We start from the raw sequence: 25,472 nt of genomic DNA on the forward strand, positions 1-25,472 counted from the left end.
GTGAAAATGTGTGGTCCAAACAATAAGGTCTTGATCATGTTAAAGGTTTGGCAAATAGATTTTTGAACATTTGTTACATCTCCAGAAAATGATCTAAGCCTGTCTTATTCCCTTCCCTCTTTGAAAAGAGATAATTCAGACTCTACATCTAATAAGGAGTTTGTGTACATGTATGTGAATACTGGATGCTGAAGGTGCATTCATAACCAATTCTTTAAAATACTAAATATGTGGAAATGCTATGTCCTGTGATTTTTTAAAAATATTAACATTCTGCTTTTTAGGGGGAATTCAGTTTGGGCTGGGCTCATATCTACTTTCTTTGGAAAGACTTTTAGTTTGAGAATGGATACAATGGGGAATGGCCAAGGGTGGGGTGGTGGTTATTTGGCACACTTGTTAAGCATAAGGACAGTGTGGTCGATTTCTCCCATATTCTCTCAAGAAAAGTAGATCTTTCTTAATGAAAGAGCTAGAACTCTTCATGTAATTCACTAAAGAGAGATATCTCTTCCTTGGCTTTCTTCAACAAAGTCTCACTCAGACCAGAAACGGAAGCCATCTGTGTGGTAAGGAGATGTGGCATGCCCTTCAGAGCACTCTTGGATTTGTGGAGACTGGGCAAGGTGCTTTCTTCCCATTAGCCCAGCAGGGTTTCAGGCTCGTGGATGCGCCTGGTCTCTGTGAGCCTAAGGCTTCCTAGTGATGGCGTGATGGGTGAGCTATGCCCTAGAGTCTGTCCCATGAATAGAGTTGGCTGGCAGCAGCTTGAAATTTCTGTCTCTCTTTGAACTCAATGGGAGTTAACAGCGAAAGTTGTAAATGACAACTACATGAAAGATAAAGAAGTGAAAAGAACAGAAAAAAGACTCCTCTGTATAATAAACACTGGAATGTAATATTTTGGTGACTGCAATAGAAAGCTCTGTGCTCTCACCATTCATCTTCCAAATACATTAATTCCAACTAAAGTGATATTTTGTCTGTAGATGGTCACTACAAACATGACCTCAACTAGACTTATGAGTGTGAGATCCAGGGGCATTTGCCGTATGATAGGAAAAATCAAAGGCATTTTAAAGAAGAAAGGGGGAGGATTAAGAAGTCCTCTCTCTTAGCCAGATAATAAAGTTATTGAATGGAAATGCCCCTCAAGTAGTTGCCAAGTCTGTTATTTCTTTCCTGATTGATGGTTACCCCATCTGTCCTCTTTCAAATCTGTTAACACGTGAAGAAAAGTAGCATACCTTTTGCATTAGATGATGGTTCCTTTTTGTTATTATTGTTCTTCTTAGTTCTTTCAGGTTCTAATTAAAGTTCCAGGTAGATCTCAGTTAAGCATTTTTAAATTTGGTTTCTAGATGACTCAGCTATCTGATGGGAGTCAGGAGTGTGGTTCTAATTTATAGTAAATACATATTCTTAGTAAATACATATTCTTAAAGAAGAAAGACAAAACTAAAATGAGCATTTTACTTTGAATCTCTTGTGAATAATGAATCTCATGTGCTTCAGAAGTGTGTCTCACTGGAACCTGTCAAATTTGCACACAAGGAGTGTATTGTCTGATGAGACAAGCAGGGAACAGGCTATTTTACTGAAGAGTGATAAAATAAGCACAAATATGGGTGCTAGGAGAACTGAAATGAAGATGCCTCACCCTATCTCGGAGAGGGACAGCAGCATCAGGGTAGGTTTCTGGAGGAAATATTGTGCAAGCCGAATCTTTCTTGTAGCATTGGAATGTGATGCTCATGAATAGAGGAGTAACAAGCCACCTCAGGGAAGATGATGGAGATCAGTCAAGCGCATGGAATCCTTGATAACACCATCCATGACTGTTCAGAGATTAATATTTGTATATGAAGCCCAAGAATAGTAAACTAAATAAGGTCTGTAAGCCTTAAAATGACTTCTAGAGTCACTCTGACATTGCCAACATGTATATTGAGTCAAGATATTTCTCATTTTGCTAAATAAGGTTAATAAAAAATAGTATCTGTTATACTTATGTCTCTACCAAAATTACATCACAAATCTGTTCTGATTACCAATCACAATCACATAAATGTGTGTCACACAGCAAGTCCTTTTCAGTACTTGTTAAATAATGGATAGAATTACTGGGTGTCTTACAGTGTAAGAAACAATGATGACAATGACAGTAGCAGAAGGAACAGTAATAAGTTACTGAATGTTATTTGCCAAATACTTGCCTAATAGCTTCCCATTTGTTATCGCACTTAGCCTAATGATAACTCTAAGAGATAGGTACTATTTTTTTAACAGCTTTATTAAGATATAATTTACATATTACAGAGTTTCACTCCTTAAAAATGAATAATTTAGTGGTTTTTTTTAGTATATTCCCTGACTTCTGCAAACATCACCACAATCTAATCTGATACATTTGCATCACCTCAAAAAAAAAAAAACAAAACAAAACAGTACAGACCAGTCCCTCCCATTTCTCTCAAGCCCTCATCAGTCCTAGGCACCCATTAATCTGTCTTCTTTGTTTATAGATTTGCCTAATCTGGCCATTTCTGATAAATGGAATCATATGATACGTGGTCTTTTGTGACTTGCCTCTTTCACTTAGTATACTGTGTGTTTAAGGATCATCCATGTTGTAACATGTTTAAAGACTTCATTATTTTTATTAGTAAATAATAGCCCTTTGTATACATATGCCACTTTTTATTTTAATGCCTATCAATTGATAGACATATTTTCTTTGGTTGTGTGAATAATGTTGCTATGAACATTTGTGTACAAATGTTTGTGTAGACATAAGTTTTCCTTTTTCTCAAGTATTTACCTAGAACTGTAGTTAGTGGATCCTGTGGAAACTCTAACCTTTTAGGAGATTCTAAACTGTTTTTTCACAGTAGCTGCACCATTTTATGTCTACCCAGCAATGTATAAGGGTTCCAGTTTCTCCACATTCCAGACAACACTTGTTCTTGTCCACCTTTTTTTCTCATAGACATCCTAATGGACATAAAGTGGTATTTCACTGTGGTTTTTATTTGCCAGGTAGAGATTATTGGTTGACAGTTTTGTTGTTGTTTTGTTTTGCTTTTCCTTCAGCACTTTGAATATACCATCCTACTGCCTTCTGGTTTCCATTGTTTCTGATAAGAAGTCTGCTGTTTATCTCATTGTAGTTTTGTTATACTTAAAGCATCGTTTTCCTGTTGCTGTTTTCAATGTGTCTTTGTCTTTCAACATTATTACTGTCAAGTGTATAGGTGTGAGTATCTTTGAGTTTATCCTTCTTGGGATTATATGAGCATCCTGAATGTTCATATTAGTATTTTTCCTCAATTTGAGAAATACTTGACCATTGTTTCTTCAAATATGTTTTTCTGCTCCTTTCTCTCTCTCCTCTCCTTTGGTACTCCTACTATTCATATGTTGGTGTGCTTAATGATGTAGCAGGTTTCTCTGAGGTTCCATTCATTTTTCTTCATTCTTTTTCCTCTGTGTTCTTTAGATTGTGTAATCTTGATTGACTGATCTGCAAGCTCATTGATTCTCTGCTGGCAGTTCAAATCTACTGTTAAGCTTCTGCAGTAAATTTTTCATTGTGGATATTGCACTTTTCAACTTCAATTTGGTTCTTTTTATAATTTCTCGTATTCTGTATTTTCTGAAACACTGCTATGAGGCCTTGCTTTAATTCTTTTGATATAGTTTCCTTTGGTTCTTTGAACATATTTATAATAGTTGCTTTGGAGTGTTTTCCTGCTAAGTTAAAATCTGGATCCCCTCAGAAGAAGTTTCCATTGCCTCTTTCTTTTCCTGTATATGGGTCACACTTTTCTGTTTCTTTGTGTGTCTCACAATTTTCTTGCTAAATACTAAACATTATAGATAATATATTTTAGCAACTCTAGATACTTTAAAACTGACCACACACCACCACTCCAGTGCTTGTTGCTGTTGTTTTCTTTCTTACTTGTTTAGTGACTGGTTCAGTGAAGTCTGTTTTCCCTGCAGCATGCAGACTCTAATGTTGCTTCTCAGAGAGTGCAACCTCGGGAATGTACACAGTCTTTCGGAAAGCCTGTGCTGATCTGCTGCCTCTATTGGTACTACAACCAGCTGTTACTCTACACTAACTGCTAGGTGATTGCTTTTGCCTTTTCCCCCAGCACACTAGGGCATAGATTGCTCCACAGTCTAATTTGATTATAGAAGAGCTTTGCAGGATTAGGATGCTGCCAGGTTTTGAGACTACTCCAACTCTAGGAGGAATCCTCTTGTCTTTTTCCCTGAGTCTCTCCACTAAACTTCTAGTCAGTGTACTGTTTTGCTTATTGTTATGTGTATCATGGAACAACAACCTTCTCTTAATTGCTTGCAAATAAGAGATCCATTATTTTTGACAAGACCGTCAGACATGAACTTTCACACACTCTGTTCCAAATATAGCCATTCATTTTAAGTGAGCTTCTTGTCCTTAGAGCTTGCTTCTTGCTTCTCTTCCTGGGCAAAATGTGTGTGCCACTAAACAGGAGCTGGAACTAGTAGAATACTTCTCCTCCAAGTGACGCTCCTATTCTATGAGTGGAGCTCTGGGTGGAAATAGTAGCGCCTGGTCTTCTCTGCTTTTGCTTCCTGGCTTGAAATCTCTACCAAGCAAATGTTCCTGGTTGGGGATGTTCAGGGATCAATTATTCTCAACCTGCTGAGCCTGGAGTAGAGCTTCCATCTTATAAGCAGGGGCTGCTTAGCACAAGGGAAACCAGTTCTTATGGCCATGCCTGTCCGGAATAGAGCTTCTGCAATATAGAACTGAGGGGATAAGAGATGTTGGTGCCTTGTTTCTCGTGACTTGAAAATACAGCCTTAGAATGGGTGTTGGGTGGGATAGGGAGCCCTGGTCTTTTTAGAATATACCTAGAATAGGGTTCTGTCACATTGAGCAGGGGGAAAGGTGAGCATGTGACTAGACCATGGCTCAAATGTCACCAAAATTTACCATTCTTTTACAGATTGACTAAATTTAATTAGATAGATGATTTACCACTTTTTTTTTATTGGAGTATGGGAGGGATAAATCAGAAGCTTGGGATGAACACACACACACTACTATATATAAGATAGATAACCAAAAAGGACCTACTGTATAGCACAGGAACTCTACTCAATATTCTGTGATAACCTATAAGAGAACAGATTTTCCACTTTTTATGCCCTTAGGACAATTTCCAGAGACTTCAAATGGTGTGTGTGTGTGTGTGTGTGTGTGTACAATTTTCAGCAGGAAAATGGTTGTTTCACTTGAGAGAGGATCTTCCACATTCCTTACACTGCCATTCTGGAAGTCAGTCTCTGCTAAATGCTATTATTAGCATATTTTGCAAATCACTGCCCAAAGCTATTTTATTATCCCCACTTTACAGATGATTCCCTAGGTAATTCTTGAAAAGTGGGATTTTGACCTAAGTTGACTGACTTCAGAAACAACACTTTAAATCACAATACTATTTTGCTTCCCTTGATCATGAGGTCATTGCTGCACTATAGGGACCTACAAGATCATTTATGTGGATTTCCATTGCATCATCCTTGAATACTCTCTAAAGCGTAATGATGTTTGCATTTGGTTTCCACCTCAATACCACCTTCTTCAGTATCAAGCCCTCTCTGAACTTAGTAGACCCATTTGTAATGTATCAGGCCCTTATTTAAAAAACATGAATTCATTCCATAATTATTTATTTATAGGTTTTGTTATACCAGGCTGTGAGTTCTTGAAGAGATCCTGTTTTATTCATCTTTGTATCCCCAAGTTCCTGTTAACACAACCTAGTTCTCTTTTTTCTTGCAATGAATGATTGTATTCCAAATTAACAACCAAAAATACTACATCTTCTCAACCTCTATGAATATGAATAAACATAAAATTCATTTTATAATTCATTTCATATGATTTCCTTCCGTGACTAATGTCAAATAATCTGAATTTTCTTTTGAAGCACAGTTTATTTAAAAGTGGTCTAATCAATAAGATTTCTGACAAACTATTTTTAAAAACCCTGATTGTCAATACTTTAAATGAGGTTTCTTTGGAAATATTTTCTGTTGCATGTAACAGGATTAGATTTTCTTAAAGGATTTCATGCACGTTCTGTACTTGGATTAGTACTTTACCAAAAAAATTAAATAAAGAACAGCATCAAATCTATCATCTGTCCTTGGCGCAAAATCTGCCTGAATTTTAGCTCCTCTTGTGTAATTGTTAAAACATTAATGCATAGGATACATATTACTTCTCCTAAAATCTAATTATTCTCTTGCTTTCAATAGTGTTGGAAAACTTGTAAATGCCACAGTTCTCAGTTCAGTTTGAGAATTCCCTCACTTGTTTGCAGACTTACTTGTGGCCCTGGTTTGAATTGTACTAGGTTTTATTTCCAGATAAAAACTCCAGGGATTCTCTGGAAACTCTAGTCATTGAGAGTTTTCCTAAAGCACCCAATAAATCCTCGGAAACTGTCTGAAATATTGCCAAGTTTTCAATGGACTTTGAAAAATGTTCTTGAGCCAGGAAAATAAAACAGGAGCAGAAAGGAAGAACCAACACAGGAGATGGCTAGAAGGGCTAATATGAGTTTTAAAAGAAACGTTTCACTGTCTGAGGAGGCCAGTGATGGCATACATCAGGCTTAGGAGACATGCAGGAAAATGGTAGAGAAAATAAGGTTTTTGGATAAAGTATGGCCAAAGTTATTGATTATTAGGAAATTTGAAAGGTGGGTGTGGGGAACTAATTGAAAGTACTGAATCATTACATGAATTTCTGCTAATTACTTAAGAATAAATATAGTATAAATCTTTAAATTGACAAAATGGAATACAGTTCATTATTACAACTAGATCACAGTAACATTTATGAGATAATATTTTGTACTTGTTATGACCGGATTTTTCTATTAGCTTACCATTAATTGTAAACAGAAATGAGATTATTAGAGAAATTTAAGTATAAAATGTATGGTTTTGTTCCATTTCCCTTATTTTTCAAGTGATGAACCTGAGAATCAAAGAGGTGGAGTGGCTTGGCCAATATTACAAAGCCAAGTGGGGTTTAGGAAGGTCTAAGGATGTATGTCTTTAGGTTCTCTGTCCTGCGATATTTTCACTGAAACAAACAAGATGCTATTACTTTTCATTATAGTGAGGGATCAGTTGAAGACTTTAAACGTTGGAATATGTGCCAGAGATTTTAAAGATAAAGCAAGGGAGTCCTTGCTCTGGAGGTGTGGGGCAGGTGACAGTGGGAAGAGGACAGAGAGGCAGCCTTCCTTCTGGTTAGTGTTTGGTGTTCCTGATGCCCTTTTTTGGGAATCACATGCTTCCACTGTATGACAGCTCTCGTATGGACAGTCTCTATGGCCAATAAAATATTTGCTGTGGGGGTCATCAGAATGGTGCTTATCTCCACAACCAGTATGACCAGGATTTTCTCCAAGGCCAAGATTAGCTTGAGAACAGCCATGTGATCCCCTTGGAGGAGCAAGAATGTGATCCCTGTGGTCAATTCCTCTGGGGGATGACTCAAGTCTAGGATTTTCCAAAGGACAAGGATACTGAAACCTACATTTTTGAGAGTGACTGTTTAAGAGAAAGTCCAGGACAGAGAGAGTACAAGAGGAGCCCAGATGAAACCAGACTCTTAAAAGCACGATCCTTCCTTGCCTGAGGTTCAACCAGAGCAGTCTGACTGTTTCCGCTTATCACACAGGTAACATTTTTCTTCTTAAATGTCACTTTCACCACGAGGACCTTCCTGATCCACCCCCATCTAAAATCACCTACTCTTCCCCCTCCACACATACTTCCTATCCCCTTCCCTATCAAAACTGTATTAATCATAGCCCAGTTAGGAAACAGAAACCACACAAATTAATTGAAAAGAGAGAATTAATACAATGCATTAAGTAGGTATTAAAGAACTGAAACAAGAAAAAGAAAATACCCAGATATAACAGGGTAACAAGTGCAGGAAGCAGCTACTGGACCTGGAGCTGAGGGACTGAGGGAAGAAGTTGGGACTATTAAAATTTAAATGCTTGGAGCTGGGCTCAAATCCCTGAGTAGGAGGAGCTGGCCAACTGGTGCCAGGGCTGGGAGGCGCAACTTGCTGCTGTTTGTTTGTTTTTTGTTTTTTCTTATAAGTGTTATATTGTGCATGTTTATTTATAACAAGCTTTGTTACACAGATTATTTGAAACAGCTCACAAGATTACTTACACTAAAATATAAATACAGTTGATCCTTAACACAAGTTTTCAACTGTGGGGTCCACTTATGCTCGGATTTTTTTTCAATGAATGTGTTCTACAGTACTACAAGATCCAAGGTTGGTTGAATCCACAGACACAGAGGGCCAGCTGTAAACTTATACACAGATTTTTGACTTCAGGGATGGGGAGAGAGGGGCTTCACTGTCCAGGCGTCAACAGAGCAGAGATGGAGTCTTGGCATGAGCCCACCAAGCAGCATTTCCAGAGTGTTTTAAGAACTCCTCATGCCCCATTAGCTTATTGCCCAGTTATAAAATACACGTGCATGGTTTCTCACATGTTGACATCTCTGAAATGAGAAGCTCTTTTGTCTACCTGAATCTGATAGACTTTAGCCACTTCAGCTTCTCAGAACCCAGAACAAACCTGAAGTAATCCACAAAGCCTCTGCTCCAACATCATGGGCTTACTTTGAACTCAGGATGTTCTTCAAATGTCATGATTTATTATGTCCTTCTTGGTCACATAATAGTCAACCTTGTCAAATTTAACTAGGCCAACGTCATTCTTCTAGGAGTAGTAACTAATATTAACTTCTGTTCGTGAGGCTACATAGTGTTAATCAGGTTACATGCGCTGGCTCGCTGTGTATTATTTTCTTTAGAATCTCTCATAGCATCAGGGACTGGCTCAAAGTAACAGTAGCAACCGCTTCCTTCCAAACACATTGAGGGAAACACATTTTCCAAGGCTTTTTAAGAAATAGTTCAGTTTACCTTAGGGGTGAAACTGAAAAGTAAGCTTCGTCACAAAAACTCAAGCCAACACTACCGTCCGTCTGCAGGTCTCTGAGGGAAGAGGGAGCGGGGTCACAACATAGTTCACGAAGCAGAGTACAAACTGAAGGTTTTATCTTTCCCGCTGGTTCCTAGTGGACCAACCATACTGATAGTCCATCGTGCTCTCTGCTGCTGGTTTTTTAAGTAACCTGTAAACTGCAGTCAGCTGCTGTTACTAGAATTAACTGCCACTGCCAGGATGAAGCCAGGCTGACAGGAACAGGAAGTAGACAGGAAGTCCATGTTGGGCACACAGGAAGTCCACAAGTCCACAGGGGCAGACAGGAAGTTCACAGGGTGCAGACAGGAAGTCCATAAGTACCAGGCAGGAAGTCTATAAGGAGCAGATAGGAAGTGCACAAGTTCACAGCGGGCAGGCAGGAACAAGTTCTTCCACCTTCTTTGAAATCAGATTTGTAGAGTTCCAGACCCAGTATCTCAAAGCAGAGTTTAAAACGGGCGTTTAGAACTGAGGATGCTTTCTTAATACCAAGCAGGCTATCTATGCTAAATATTGAGAGTATAGCAGGGATTTATGTCTGACTTTTTCTTGCTTTATCCCCAGCACTTTCAATAATGCCTGACACATTAAAGCCCTCAATAAAAATGTATTCAATGGACAAATTATTTTTTAATGGAGAAACGGGAATTCTGGTGCTTTGCAAAAATCATTTGCACAGCCACTGGTCTGAAGAAGTTGTGGGGAGGAGAAACGAAAAGCTGAAATAGTAGGGACATCCCAGCCCTAACCAGGGAAAGGGTTAGACCTCAAGAAATAGACCTCACCAGGCCTGATGGCAGGCTTATTCCTGTGAGGGGATAGAGCTGTCAGACCCATACATGCAGACATCCCTCCCTTATGATGGGCTAGTCTTGCCCATTTTCCTCACGATTAAAATTAAGTCCCATGTGTAGCTTGCCTGGAGGGAGAAGCAGCACAGCATTTCCTCAGTAGGCTTGGAAGTGGTATTTCATGACTTATTACACAGGAATAAATTGGCATTCAGAGGCTCGTGTGTGCATATGTGCGTGTGTGTGTGTTCAGTGTCTGTGAGTTTGGTTACTCTAAACCACTCCTGAAGGAGACATTGGAGTAGTATCATCTGTAGGCTGAGGCCAAGCTCTGTATCAGAGTGAATTTTTACACTCAGTGGATCTTTTCTTTGCTCATTCTGGACGACAGCCGTCTTCAGTAATCTCACCCCTACTCTCAGGTTCCCTGAGCCTCAAAACTCAACTGGAAGCCACTATTTGCATTTGCTCTTCTGTCTATACTCCAGTCCCCATTTATTCAAAGTATGTGTCATTTTTACTAATTTTGATTCCTTTGTCTAATGACAGCATTCATCCTTTGTCCTCTATTGGACATATTTTTCACTACTCAAGGATCTGTCTTTAATTTTTTGAGAAGAACAACATGTATTTCAAGACATTAAGTAAATCCAGTATTTTAAATTAGTAGCAAAATCAGTGCTAATTTCATATTCTATATTTCTGTGAAATTATAGGAAAACTGAATAAAATTATATCATTTGAAAAATTACAATCTAAAGAAATGTAGGCAGGATTCTGTTTTTTTTTTGTTTTTGTTTTTGTTTTTAGTATAGTTAGTTTACAGTAAATGGGTGTATCCAGTAAGGCATGCACTGTCAATATATTAAAAGTTACCAGTTACGAAACAAAAATTAAACTGAGACAAAACTAAAAACAACAACAAAAACTACACACTGTTACCAGATTTACAGTGACATTAAAATGACTGGTTGCCTTTAGTTTAAAAATGGTACTAAAATGATAGAAAGCTTCAACAGGCAATGACAGATATATCCAGTTCTTCCAGTTTTCTCTCATTGAATAGGTATATCTCCATCCCTTAAGACATTAGAAATTTGGAGTAAGACATGTAAAGTAACATGTAGTTTAGGTAACTGGTGATTTCTTTCAGTATGCAAAGCCTGAGAAAAATATTTACCTTGATGACCTTAGGGTCATTTCATCATAGTTTAAATTTTCATGTGAATACATTGTATCTTTTTCTCTTAGATGAAAAAGCAGGGGCTGTCCCTTAAATGTGGTAAGGCTGTATTTAAGTTCATACATGTTGGAAACACTTTGAAAGAAGATTCTTAGTTTTGATTGGGCTTGCAGAAATAGCCAGGGCGTCCATGCATGGTAGTTCAAGTTGGACCCTGGGAACTGTGAACAGACATGGGGAAGGAGGGGGTCAGAGACTGTTCCATGAAAGTTGAGGCCACCTACCTGCACTCCTACCCTTCTCCTACTTCCCTCCAGAGAGCAGCCTCATTGGAGGTTGAAAAGCACAGTTCTGATCTTTTCATTTCCTTACTTGTCATGTGCCCATTGCACTCTGGGGAAAGCCCACATCTTCACTGTGGCTGATGATACCCTTGGGGTCTGCCTTTGCTTGCAACTTCAGCCTCATGGAGGAAACTCCCCAGGCTTGAGTAGCACCAACTCATTTCTTTCAAGATAAGGCTGAGCTCCTCACCCCGTCAGGGCCTTAGCAAATGCTGTTCCTTCTGCTGCATGGAACACAATTCCCATCCTTCCTCCTCCAGTTAAGCATCAGTTAGAAAGACACTCCCATGAGTCATACTTCTTTGCTGCTGCAGATCCCCTAGCAATACATTCATGACTCACTTTAATTTTCCCTTTGAAAGGAATTATTCTTATTTTGGTTACTAGTTTAGTATTTACCCGTCTCTCCCACTAGATAGTCAACATCCTAAGGGTAGTGCTAAGGGTCAGAATCCCTTAAGGATCAGAGCACCCGCATTGTTCCTGGCCCTTGGAAGGAACGAGATAGATGAGTGGAGGGGTAGGTGGATGGATGGATGGATGGATGGAGGATCCTACTTTCAGACACTAGTTGGAGAAAGTTCCTGTTTCCAGAGAGAAGGTGCAGTGACTGTGAAAATCTCTGTCTAGAAATGGCTCTAAGTTGCGTTTGGACAGCATGCATTTCCCAGGCACCACACGGATCCAAGCCTGTCTGTTAAGGCTCTGGGAGTGTATTTCCACAGCAAAAAAGAACAGAGCAAGTGCTGTTCACATTCAAGTAGTTTCAGAAAAAAACATCTGCAAGTGAGTACTTTGCAGTCCTAACCATATGAGTAATTTTTCTAATGACAGAGGATATCTCTAAATAAATTCTAAATAAGAAACATTGCAACATACTTAGGCAAGAAGGTATGTATAATTTATATAAAGTACAATTTAAGAAACTAAATGGCATTCATCCACTTCTTAGCTTCTTACACCTTACTACACGAGCATAAAGACATAGTAATTTCTGTGTCTCAGTTTCTTGGACATAATCTTTATTTATCAATCTTATGACCAGGATGGATTGCCTATTACACATGACAATTTCTGAGAAATGATACTCTTCCCTCCGTGAATCCTTCACAAAAGGTGATGCAGCAATTTTTTTCTATGCTAACTTTCAGCAATGTCAGAAAAGCTGACACTTCTCATAAAATCAGAAAAACATTTCCATATTTACTTTGTTTAGTTAGTTAAGATACATTAAATATTAAGCAATTGTTTCATTTAGAAGCAAGGTGGTCAACAGCATTTTAGGGCAGCTACAATTTAAGGGCTGTGATAGTTTTCCAGACCAGCAAGGGGAGGGAAAAGCATGAACTCTCCACATGTGAAGGAAGGTACCTACTTAGACATTCAAATAAGAAACAGAGTAAAATGACTCCTTAAGATAGGCATATGGGAAACTCAATGAAAAACATAGCCTTTGGAATCACACAAGTCTTGTTCAAATCTAACTTCTCTTACTACTAGCCAAATCGTTCACTGCTATCCTTCGGTTTCCTTAGTTTGTAGATAACCTTGGCCTCACAAGGTCACATGAGGATTGGGTGAGACGACATATATATGAAAGTCCTTAGCACAGGACTCCTAGTAGGAGCTGAGCAAGTATCTGTTCTCCTTAGCACACCCCCATTACTAAACTATGAAATGTAGATTAAAACCTAATTAGAAGGTGACTGCACACATTGTCATGCAAGCAAATTCAAGTGAAGTTAAAGAACCCAGAGGTGGACTTCCCTGGTGGCACAGTAGTTAAGAATCCACCTGCCAATGCAGGGGACACGGGTTCGAGCCCTGGTTCAGGAGCATCCCACATGCTGTGGAGCAGCTAAGCCCATGCACCACAACTACTGAAGCCCACATGCCTAGAGCCCGTGCTCCACAACAAGAGAAGCCACCGCAATGAGAATCCTGTGCACCGCAACAAAGAGTAGCCCCCACTCACCGCAACTAGAGAAAGCTGTCATGCAGCAACGAAGACCCAATGCAGCCATAAATAAATAAATAAATAAGTGATGTGTGATCACTACATGCTTATTAAAAAAAAAAAAAAAAAAAAGAACCCAGAGGTGGAGTTCCGCTGACCTTCAGAAAAGACCCGTGGATGGGATGGCGATAGGATTAGAATAGTTTGATATTTACACTAAAACATTTTGTGTGATTTATTGAAAGCACTTAGGATGATTAAAAGACATATCATTTAAGCAGGCAATTAAAAATGCAAGGGACTGCTTATGTACTTTTTAGAAGCATTGCTTATGCCCACACATTTGAAAGAAAGTTGTCCATTCCTAACACCTGGGAGATTACTTTGTGCTTACAAGGTATCATAAGTGAGAAAAGTGCCCAGAATAGCTGACATCTTGACTTTGTATTCCCCCTGCAGCAGCCAAAGGAGCTATAAACCTTGTTTTATTTGCAGAGATTATCTCTAACTGAAGCTGGGGGAGTTTTGACTATTCCCTTTGCAGGTCATCATTAGGTAATAAAATAAAGAGTGATGGATTGCAGAATAATAAGCCAAAAGAGAAGCTAGGATATTTTATAGCACCAGTCTATGTCTAGATGAAATGTACAAGTATGTGTAGAAGACTTTGGAGAATAAACAGTAAATGTTTAAATATGTAAGGACTGTGCTGTGTAAGCACGGCATATGTGGAAACAGAAGTTGTTATATGTTTCTTAAGAAGGTCAGTAATATAAGCTGGCCTTTTCTTAACCATTTAGTACCATTATTCTGAATTTCTAATATTGACTTGACACATACCATAGTTATGTTTACTACTTCAATACATTTTTGTATTTAATATCAATCATAATTTCCTACCTCTGCCTCCAATAATCCAACATGCTGTCCACTGGGGAGCAGTTTATGGGCTATGCATTCTAATAAAATTGAGCTTATTAATCCCCAACACTTTCAAGTGTCCTGTTATTAACCCTCTGAAAAGATATAGCAATATGTGGGTCATACCTTCCTCTACTGGAGGATTAAGAGACACTTTATTTATGAGAATTTTAGAGGAATGACTTATGCCCACATATTTGAAAGGGAGCCACATCTAAAGTCTCAAAAGGACTACAACCCCAAGCTGTGGTTGGTGCAGAGGCTTTATGGGACAACAGTTTTCTTTGGAAACAATGAAAATACTCTCTACATTGATTTAAAACTTTAAAAACTTAAAGCAAAACAAAACCCCAGCTTCACTTCAGGCTTGCATTACACGTGTGCACCAGCAGGGGGAGAATGGGTAAACCCAGCTTTTAGCCTCATCAGAAAGGCTGAGTGCCCCGTGAGCCCTGTGCCTCTATATGTATGAAGGAACACACGTGTTTGAAATGATTTGGCCACTTCTGTCTTAAAATGTGAAGTACACTAGGAAGAATAATTTGACAGTTGGACAGATTGCAATTTTTTTTAATTTGGTATTTTATTTTATTTTTATTTATTTATTTTTGCCTGTGTTGGGTCTTTGTTGTTGTGCGTGGGCTTTCTCTAGTTGCAGCGAGGGGGGCTACTCTTTGTTGTGGTGCACGGGCTTCTCACTGCGGTGGCTTCTCTTGTTGCAGAGCATGGGCTCTAGGTGCGCAGGCTCCAGTAGTTGCGACTCACGGGCTCTAGAGCGCAGGCTCAGTAGTTGTGGCGTGTGGGCTTAGTTGCTCTGAGGCATCTGGTATCTTCCCGGACCAGGGCTCGAACCCTTGTCCCCTGCATTGGCAGGCGGATTCTTAACCACTGCGCCACCAGGGAAGTCCCACAGATTGCAATTTAAATGTAAAAATCTCTTAAAATCCCATCATTTAAAATTCAACTGTTGAGTGGCAGTCTTCAGCAATGTAGATCCTAGTATGTTACCTATATTCATATCCAGCTATGAAGTCCAAGCACATTAATTACATTTTGACATTGTATCATGTTCCGCTGTATAGTTTGCAAATTAATGCTCTCATTTGGCAATTATTCACGGTTCAGATTTCTCCTTTATCTCGTACACTCTTTGTTTGATCTTGGTTTCAAAGTCAGCCCCAACCAACTTCTCCCTTCTCTGGTTTCAAGCCCTTTCATCTATGCTTTGTCAAAGGTGTGACTGCTCTCAGGCTCTGTCAGGGCATGGAGTGGCCATGACAAAGCTGTTGTAGAAATGATGCACATGTGGGTAAAGTTGTAGGATCCCTAAGCATAATAGGTAATGTATTCTTATATTTGCCAAATATAGAGACAGATGTATCAGAAAACTCTGGTCACTATTGCCATCATGTTTAGTTGGATGTTGGTTGGAGAATTCCTTTCACGATGAGCTAACTTTCCAAATTCCTGTGGTGTTTTAATTATCTTCCATTCGCATGTTCTTTCTACTACTTTTTTTTTCATGTTAATAATATCACATTCCACATTTCCAGCTCTTGCCCAGATGAGCAGCCCCTGGTAATATTGATACTTTTTCTATCATAGGAAAAGCAGACACATTGTTAGGCTTTGACGTGCTTCGATTTGGTGGTTCTTTGGAAATGGTGGTTCCACGCTTCCCTATAAACAGACAAATGGGGGTTGGGGGACTGTGATGCTTTCATGGAAAGGCTGTTTAACTCACTTTCTTCCTGTTTAACCTACCAAATGCTTTTCTCCAACTCCTAAACCAGAGCTTTGGAGAAAAAAATCTGAACATAATTCAATGTACCTAGGTACCAGTGTGTCACCATTTTGAAAAGGCCTGCTTGCAACCTATGTTCCGTGTTTGGTTGTTATGGAACAAACATATGGTGAATTCTGCTTTTTTACCATAGGAACATGTACATTAAAGTACGTACCGATGATGCAATTTAAGTAGTTTCAAATAAAACATGAAAATGCACCATTATAAATAGGGAGGGATATTGATATTGAAGTGAGCACTTACTGTATACCAGGGCAGGCATTTCTGCACTCAGATTCATTGATGCATTACTTTTGCATTTCATTATATTAACAATATAAGAAGAATCTTTATTTCCATTGTAAATAAGAGAAATCTCAGGATCAGGAAGATTTTGTAGCCTGCCCAAAGCTGCCATCCTACAAGGGAAAGAGCCCAGATTCCAAGCCATGTCCATTGGAACTGAGAATAAATGGTGAGCTTCTCCACTAACACCCTTGTCTCCTCCAAGGACATTCTTCCTCTGTCTTCTTGGAGTCTAATTGACTGTTTTGGCAGCACGGGAAGAACTTAGATATACAAAACCTGTGCCTTTAATCACTTTGATGCCTGCATGGGGGACAGCTGTATGATTATGCACAACCTCGCTCAGATGGCATGATTCCTCCAGAGAACTTTGGGGGGTTTCTGTGTCCTTTATGGCTCTAGTGGTTACCAGCTCACATGATTATAAGATTTAGTGATGAAAGACCATAAAGACAGACAGACAGACAGAGAACATACATTTATAGCATTTTTTAATCAAGGAAGACTAATCAAGGAAGACTACAGAGATTTCAAGTCATAAATAGTGGCTGGTCCCTGTAATTCAGCCTAATTCACAAATATTGGGCTCTGTGCCTTTCTTAAGGATGTGACAGTAGTGTTTCTAACAACATTATTTCTTTCAGTGTGGTTGAGCTAAAAATGCATGTAGAAAATTGGTGAAAGGGCAGCCTGAGGGTGCACTGTGATCATAGCCATAACAGGCTGACTGAGAGAAATGAATGTCTCACCTGGAAATAACTGAGAGAACTGGTCCCGGGCATTCTCTTTTTTAACTTCTTGTGTGAAGAAAAAAAAAAAATACATAACTTGTCAGGAATCATCCTTGTCAATGAAATACATACATACATACTCATATATACTGATTTCAAAAAACTGTTCTTCCAGAAACTTTTTAACCTTCTGGATTATATTTTTTGGTGGGTTGGGGGGGTAATCTGAGCATGAATAACTTCACAGGTCCAAGAATTGCCCTATAGATACCAAGTCTATGATTTGACCAGAGTCATGGAGTTCTTGTGTATTGATCATCTTCTGTGTTTCATGCTCTTCCCTATATTTCCATCATAATAGTTAATCATAATATTTCTGCAATATCTTACACTTCTGCAGAGCTTGACATGTGGATTTTGAGGGCTCCCTTGGGGATCACACCCAAGGGTTTCAGTGTGCTGACCTGTAGAAGAGCTGGTTATTTGGGACCAGGCCTCAGTCTTCAGTAGTCATTGTTTTATGTGCATGACTTATGTGAAAATGCCAGAAGTCAACAAGTCAGCAGATTCCATGGAGTCACTGGCTGATACATCCTTTAAGGCAGTTGGATGTTCCCCACCCTCCATTATCTATTTGACAAACTCTTTAAGGATACACCCATTCTAACAAAAAATGTACAAAAAACAGATACACACTACTATATATAAAATAGATAACCAACAAGGACCTACTATATAGCACAGGGAACTCTACTCAACACTCTGTAATGACCTATATGGGAAAAGAATCTGAAAAATGGGCTTCCCTGATGGGGCAGTGGTTGAGAGTCCGCCTGCCAATGCAGAGGACATAGGTTCGGTCCCTGGTTTGGGAGGATCCCACATGCTGCGGAGCAACTAAGCCCGTGCACCACAACTACTGAGCCTGTGTTTTAGAGCCTGCGAGCCACAACTACTGAAGTCAGCGAGCCACAGCTGCTGAGGCCCATGTGCCTAGAGCCCATGCTCCTTGGCGGGAGAGGCCATCACACTGAGAAGCCCGTGCGCAGCAACAAAGACCCAATGCAGCCAGAGATAAATAAATAAATTTATTTATTTAAAAAAAAAAGAATTTGAAAAAGAGTGGATATATGTATATGTATAACTGATTCACTTTGTTGTACACCTGAAACTAACACAACATTGTAAATTAACTATACTCCAATAAAAACTAAATATAAAAAACACCAGTTTTTTTTTAATAAACAAGACTAAATTATGATGTATAGACATGCACAGTTGAATATTCAAAGTACAAGAAATTTTAAAAACTAGTTGCTGTAAACATAGTAATAGTGGTTACTTCTATGGGGTCACTGGGGGTTCCGATTGAAACTGGGCACACAGGGACTTGTGAGATGTATGGAAAATTTCTATTTCTTTGCCTGAGTGATTGTTGATTTACCTTATAACTCATTATAAATGTATAATTTGTGTGGGTTTTCTTTTCTATATTTGTTTATTATTTTACAATAAAATTTAAAAATATCAAAAAAATTAATAAGAAGTGTACAAAAAACTCCCAGATAGGTGAAAGTCCAGCTGAGCCATGATACCCCTCTGCTGGATTCTTACAGAAGGGACTCTGGAAGGATTTGAATCACAGTCAACAAATATTTATTGAACACAAACAATTATGAGAGAGATAATGTAGGTGAACCTCATCTATTTGGGGGGCTCTTTGGAGGCTGAGAGAATTGAAATGGTACGTCGTGGAGGAGGCTAAATCATCAGTAATGTCCAGTTAATGCAGAACAGTGTATTTGTATGATCTAGAATAGCTGTCTCCCACTCTTAGGACCACAGGCTTAGTCTGTATTGCTGGGCTGCTTTCATGGCCATAGGAAAGGAGGATGGAACTGATTCCAAGCTAATTTGGACTTGCTTTCTCTGAGCCATCATGGGAATTGAATCCTTTTCTCACTGGTTGGCAAAGGTAACCTGCCATATGGTGGTTTAGAGAAACCAGCTGTGAATCACAGGAAGGAATCAACCTTGGCCTGGTTTCTTTTCCTTATTTGTTGTTGTTTGTCTTGTTTTTTTTTTTTTTTTTTTGTCCCTCTGGAAGTGATGGATCTGCCCGTTTTCTGTAGTGAGCTGTTTCCTTGAGAGGATGCTATTTGGAAGACCCCTAGATTTGTGTGGACTAATTTTGCCATCGTGTTTTCAATGCTCTATTTCTACAAAAAAAAAAAAAAAAAAAGAAAAGAGAAAAAAGAGGTGGTATTTGCCTAATATGTGCTTGATAACAGCTTATTAAGAAGGCATTCTATTTTGTTTTTACAAATCATGGTGCTATTATTATTTATTTCCAATCTACTCTTTAATGTAGGAATATGTAGCACATATTTGTTTGATTCTATTATTCTTATGTGACCACTTAAAGTTTCTATTAGTATTTAAAATTCAAAATAGTGAAACAGAGTACAAACCACAAGGTGTAACATATTAGTTTGGTTAAGAGCAAATTCTATTTCATAGATGAAATGTTTTTACTAAATTTGAATACTTTAAAATTGAAATATTTCAAGTTTTAATGACTAACTGTTTTAAAACTAAAGAAGAAATCAAGAAAATTTTTTTAAAAAGGCATTCTAAAATAGACCATTTTGAATATGCTTTGCCACATTATAATGATCATGCAATTTGAGCTAACAGTCTGGAAACAGGATTAGTCGTAACTTCTATAACCCCCTCAGGATTCTGACATGTGTATGAGAGCATATGCAGTCATATATATAACTAAGGCTGAAATCTGTGAATGATAAAATTTGGTATCCATAGGGACGGATGTTTAAAGGAACTGCCTGGAAGGTTACATGTGTAACAGAAGTTGTGTCAAATACACAATGTTGGTACAAATGACCATTCCCCAGACCCCATGTTACAAAAGCCACTATGAGGCCATATTGATACTGGTGTCGGATGTCCACTTGCTTGAAAACAAGGAAACTTAGTTATAACAAACTTCACCCAAAGTTGAATTGTGTCTTAGCAAGCCATTCAATAAACGGTAAACATCTGACAAAACTGTGTAACCCCACAGGGATCTTGCTTGTCCTGCTCCCTGAGTACAGGGCTGGAAAGGGAAAGATGCCACGTGAGCCCGGGGCCTTGGAGACACAGATGCTGGGTGTGTCTCCGTGTCAGGTCTGTGAATCGTATTAAACATGCACGTTGTCACAACCCCACCAAGACCTGCTGACTGAGCACTTCAGGATGGGGGAGAAGAGCATGGCTTTTGATGGACAGAAAGTTTTGAGAGTCACGGCTGGACATGCAGACTCCATAAGCGATACCCTCAACCTACCAGTCCCTCCTCAGGGAAAGCCCATGAAGTTCCTATCGTGTATCTGCAGCAGGGAACCTGCAGATGAAAAGCTCGTGCCTCTCCCTGTGCTTTGCCTGGTCCAGGGACCATGGGGAGGAGACAGGTGAAGAACTGAATTCGCATGCTCATCATCTTTAGCAACAGCATTAGTGAAAGTGGTTAAATGAAACGGGACAGATGCTTTGCATTCAGTTTTGCAATGTCCCACATGGATCTCTGGGAAAGCAGCTCCAGCCCATGCTGTGCTCCTGGCCCCTGAGCTACCTGCAGTCTCTCATCTTCATTGCCTGCCTCTGTGTTCTCTTATGAGGAATCTGACCCCTTAGAGGGCCCTGGAGTCCGGGCTATGCTTGTTCTTAAGATGGTTGTTGCCAAGGGCACGTTTCTGAATGACTTCACCTCACTGTGCCCCCAGGAAGCCCCAAGGTGTGGAGGGAATGGCCAGCTGGGAGCCCAGCAGTCCTGGCTGCCACCCTTGTTCAGGTCACACTCCTGGAGCCTCAGGTTTGTTTAATTTTCTAAATACTTTACTGATGTATAATTCACATAAGAAAACCTCACTGCTTCAAGTGAACAATTCAGTGATATTTTAGTTAACGTACGGCGCTGTGCAACCACCTCCATGATTCAGTTTTAGACCATTCCCATCACCCCAGAGAGAACGCTTGTGCCCAGTAGTCACTCCCTGTTCCCACCCCAGCCTGGCAACGACTGCTCTGCTTCCTGCCTCTGTAGCTTGGCCTTCTCTGGACATTTCAGAGAAATGGACTCATACGAAATGATTTGGCTTCCTTCACTCCACATACTGTTTTTGGATCCATCCATGTTTATCCATACTGCATCCCTTTTAACTGCACAATGGTGTTCCATTGTAAGGATGTACCACATTTTGTTTATCCATTCACTCACTGATGGACATTTGGGTTATGAGGGCCTCAGTTTCTTTATCTACAGAAATGTAGCTGCTGGTCCCTACCTTGCAATTCTGTTCTGAGGATTATTTGTAATCAGTTGGTATCCAGTCCCTGGGACAGAGGCAGGGGCATGATAGGCAATCAGTAAATAAATGCCATCAATATTAATATGATTAACAGAAATAGGATGTCACGGTCCTGGAACCCTGAGCTTAAAGGACATTGTTGTGAGAGACTAGATATCAACACCAAAACCAGGGAGGAAGAGAAATATCCCCAGTGGCACAATTAAATAGCAAAACAGCTGATTCATGAGCTAAGTGTCAACTCGATGAGCTCGTAACAGAATTCACCTACAGCCAGCGGCTTGCTGACGCCGGGGGGACAGGTGCCTGGATCACCCACTGGGATGGACTGAGTGTGTGTGGAAAAACTTGGATGACTTCAGGAATGGCTAGTAGATGCAAATGACAACACCCCAGGGACCCGTGGCCTCTGATGAGAAATATGTGTGGCAACCACGTCTCGCAACGCTGGTCGACTTCTCTGCCCTGACCACGCAGCAATGGCTGTCCAGCTCTGCTGTGACCATCCCGAGCTGCCATTGGCCTTTTGGTCTTGGTTTCCCAACCTGCACAAAGTCCTGCACACACTTTACTTCCTCTCTCCGCAGCTTTCCTTGTGCGGCCCTCAATCTCCAAAATATCTACTGGGATCTTGATTGACATCATTAAAATATCTTCTTTTTTTTTGCCACCTTTGAAGTGTATATATTTAATCTGCACCAGGTGACCTGGGAAACAGTGGTAGATCTTTCCTCTATTTACAAAGATAGGAGCTAGGTCTCAGTACACATGCGCATGCGTGCGCACACACACGCACTCACCCTCTGAAGAGAGGCAAAGTCAAGCCTTGAACCAGAGCTTTGGCCTCAGGAGCCACCACTGGCCATTGCATCGCTGCAGCGCATGTCACACAGCTGAGTTTAACACCTGCTCTGCCCTTAAGAGCAACACAATGGCAAGCAAGTCCCCACACCTCACCCTGTCACTCCAAATGGAAAGGTAAAGGAGGAGCCAGGCCAGTGGAGGGCTGCGGGAGGTGTGCACAGGAAGCAGGACTAGTGGGCTCCAAGAGAGACAAAAGGGAGCCTGGGTGTTCCCGAGGCTGCGGGGTAACTGGTGCAGCAGAGGCGTCCTGAGCCCCCCGGGGGGGCGGCACAAGCACAGCCCGGAAGGAAATTGATGCAGGTCAGAGGGTAAGGCTGCAGGAATTGTGTTCTCAAATCAAGAGATGCAATCGCAGGGTTGTAAGTAGTTAGTGATCTGACTTATGCTTCTTTTTTCCTCCAAAAAAGTAGAGAAAACATTAGAAGGAGGGCAAGAGTGGAAGCGGCAGATAGTAAGCATAGCCCTCTGGGGCAGAGGGTGGAGGTGAGATGCAAGGATGAGCCCAGAAGCTTCACGTGTCCCCTCTACCAGATGGGCTGGAAGAGATTTCCCAGAGCCTTTGCCCAATTTGAGCAAGGCCCTGCTGAATTAGTATTAATATTATTAGTTGGTGAATCTATCACAAGCGGATATTTTGCAGAGAATGTGAGCTGATGCCGTGTAGGGCCACAGGGCCACTGCCGTGGCTCTTCCCTCTGCCTAGCCCACAGCCTACCCTCTGGAATCCACACAACCACGTTCTCACCCAATTAGGGCTTTACTGAAATGCCACCTTCTCAATGAGGCCTAACTGGTTACCCTATCTAAAATTGAAACCCCCTTTCCTGCACTCCCGGCGTTCTTCATTCTGAGTTTTTTTAATATACTTTATTTTTAGGGCATTTTTAGCAAAACACAGCAGAACTGGGCGCAAAATTTCCCATCTAGCCACTGCCCCCCACACACGCACAGCCATCCGCCACCAGACGGCACATATGTTATGACTGATGGACCTACACTGATACATCATAATCACCCAAAGCCCGTAGTTATGGTTCACTCTTGGTGTTGTACACTCTGTGGTTTTGAACAAACGTATAATGGCATGTACTCATCATTATAATACCATATAAAATAGCTTCACCCCCTTAAAAATCCTCTGTGCTCTGCCTATTCACACCTTCTGCTCCCCTGACCCCCGGTAACCACTGTTTTGTTTTGTGTTTTCTTTTCCTTTTCTCCATAGTTTTGCCTTTTCCAGAATGTCATATCGTTTGCATCGTACAGTATGTAGCCTTTTCAGATTGACATCTTTTACTTATTAATATGCATTTAAGCTTCTCCCCTGTCTTTCCATGACTTGGTAGCTCATTTAGTGCTGAGTAATGTTCCATTGCCCGGATGCACCACAGTATTTATTCATTTACCTTCTGAAGGACACCATCGCTGCGTCCAAGTTTTAGCAACAATGAAGCTGTTATAAACATCCTTGTGCAGGTTTTGATGTGGATATAAAGCTTTCAACTCTTTTGGATAAATACCAAAGAGTACAATTGCTGGATCTTATAGTGAAAGTTTGTTTAGTTTTATCATAAACCTCCAAAATGTTTTCCGAAGTGGCTGCACCATTCTGGATTCCCACCAGCAATGAGTGAAAATTCCTGTTGCTCCACATCCTCACCAGTATTTCATATTGTTGGTTTGGTAATTCTACTAGGTTTATAGTGGTATCTCATTGTTTTAACATATGATGACATATGATGTGGAACATCTTTTCATATGCTTATTTACCATCAGTATATCTTCTTTGGTGAGAGACTGTTAATGCCTTTGGCTTATTTTTTAACTGAGTTGTTTTCTTATTGTTGAGTTTTAAGAGTTCTTTGTGTATTTTGGATAACTGTTCTTTATCAAGTATGTCTTTTGCAATTTTTTTTTCCCAGTCTGTGGCTTGTCTTCTCATGCTCTTGACAGTGTCTTTCACAGATCAGAAATTTTAAGTTTCAGTGAAGTCCAGCTTATCAATTTCTTCTTTCATGGATCCTTCTGGTATTGTATCCAAAAAGTCATTGCCAAACACAAGGTCATCTAGAGTTTCTCCTGTGTTATCTTCTAGGAGTTTATAGTCTGGCATTTTACATTTAGTTCTGTGATCCATTTTGAGTTAAATTTATGTGAAGGGTGTAATGTCTGTGTCTAGATTTCATTTTTTTCACATGTGGACGTCCAGTTGTTCCAGCACCATTTGTTGGAAAGACTATCTTTGCTCCATTGCCTTGTCTTTGCTCCTTTGCCAAAGATCAGTTGACTGTATTTGTGTCTGTATCTATTTCTGGACTGTCTATTCTCTTTGTCTGTTTGTTCCCCAGAACCACACTGTCTTGGTTACTTCAGATTTCTAGCGAGTCAGGAAGTTTGGTAGTGTCAGTCCTAAGACTGTTCTCTCTCAATATCAAGTTGGCTATTCTGGGGCATTTGTCTCTCCCTATAAACTTTATAACCAGTTTTTTGATATTCACAAAATAATGTGCTAGAATTTTGATTGAGATTGCATTGAATCTATAGATCGAGTTAGGAAGAACTGACACATTGAATTTTAACTTTTTATGATTTACATTTTATTAAATCAATTGTTTACTACCTGTCCCCCACCCCCCAACTCCACGATGGAACTTAAGCTTCACAAGGGATGCTGTGTTGTCTATTTTGTCCATTGTTGTATCTGGATTGACAAGAAGAGCACCAGCTCATAATAGGCAATTAATGAGTATTCACTGAATGCATGAATGAATGAACGAACATGCTACACATTCCCTGGATGAGAGGAACTGTGAATTTCCTCCACTATGGGATCAAATTCATGTCTAAATGTTACACAACTCTGTAAATGAATCTATTGAATATTAGAGTGTTTAATCCATGGTGTTCTGATTATATTAGGTAGCAGCAATATATTCAATGACTTGACTAGATGACTGTTTGCTTGAACATTTCTCTTTGTGTCTTGGGAATGTGCAGAGAGATATAGGATCTGAGAATTTAAGTTTGAGCCATTCCTAGTTCAGATATTTTTGTGTCAACCAAAGGCAATCTTACTAAGCAATCAGTCTAGGATGACATGTTCTGATTATTTAGCTGG

The 25,472-nt window shown here is 39.9% G+C and overlaps 1 protein-coding gene across 1 annotated transcript in view; it reads left to right on the top strand.

Moving 5' to 3' along the window:
• Positions 1–25,472, top strand: part of ADAMTS16 (ADAM metallopeptidase with thrombospondin type 1 motif 16) — a 165,396-nt gene that overhangs the window by 14,817 nt on the left and 125,107 nt on the right. The gene's annotated exons all lie outside the window — the stretch shown is intronic.

The sequence above is a fragment of the Mesoplodon densirostris genome, chromosome 3 (assembly GCF_025265405.1).
Source record: "Mesoplodon densirostris isolate mMesDen1 chromosome 3, mMesDen1 primary haplotype, whole genome shotgun sequence".
NCBI classification, from domain to species: domain Eukaryota; kingdom Metazoa; phylum Chordata; class Mammalia; order Artiodactyla; family Ziphiidae; genus Mesoplodon; species Mesoplodon densirostris.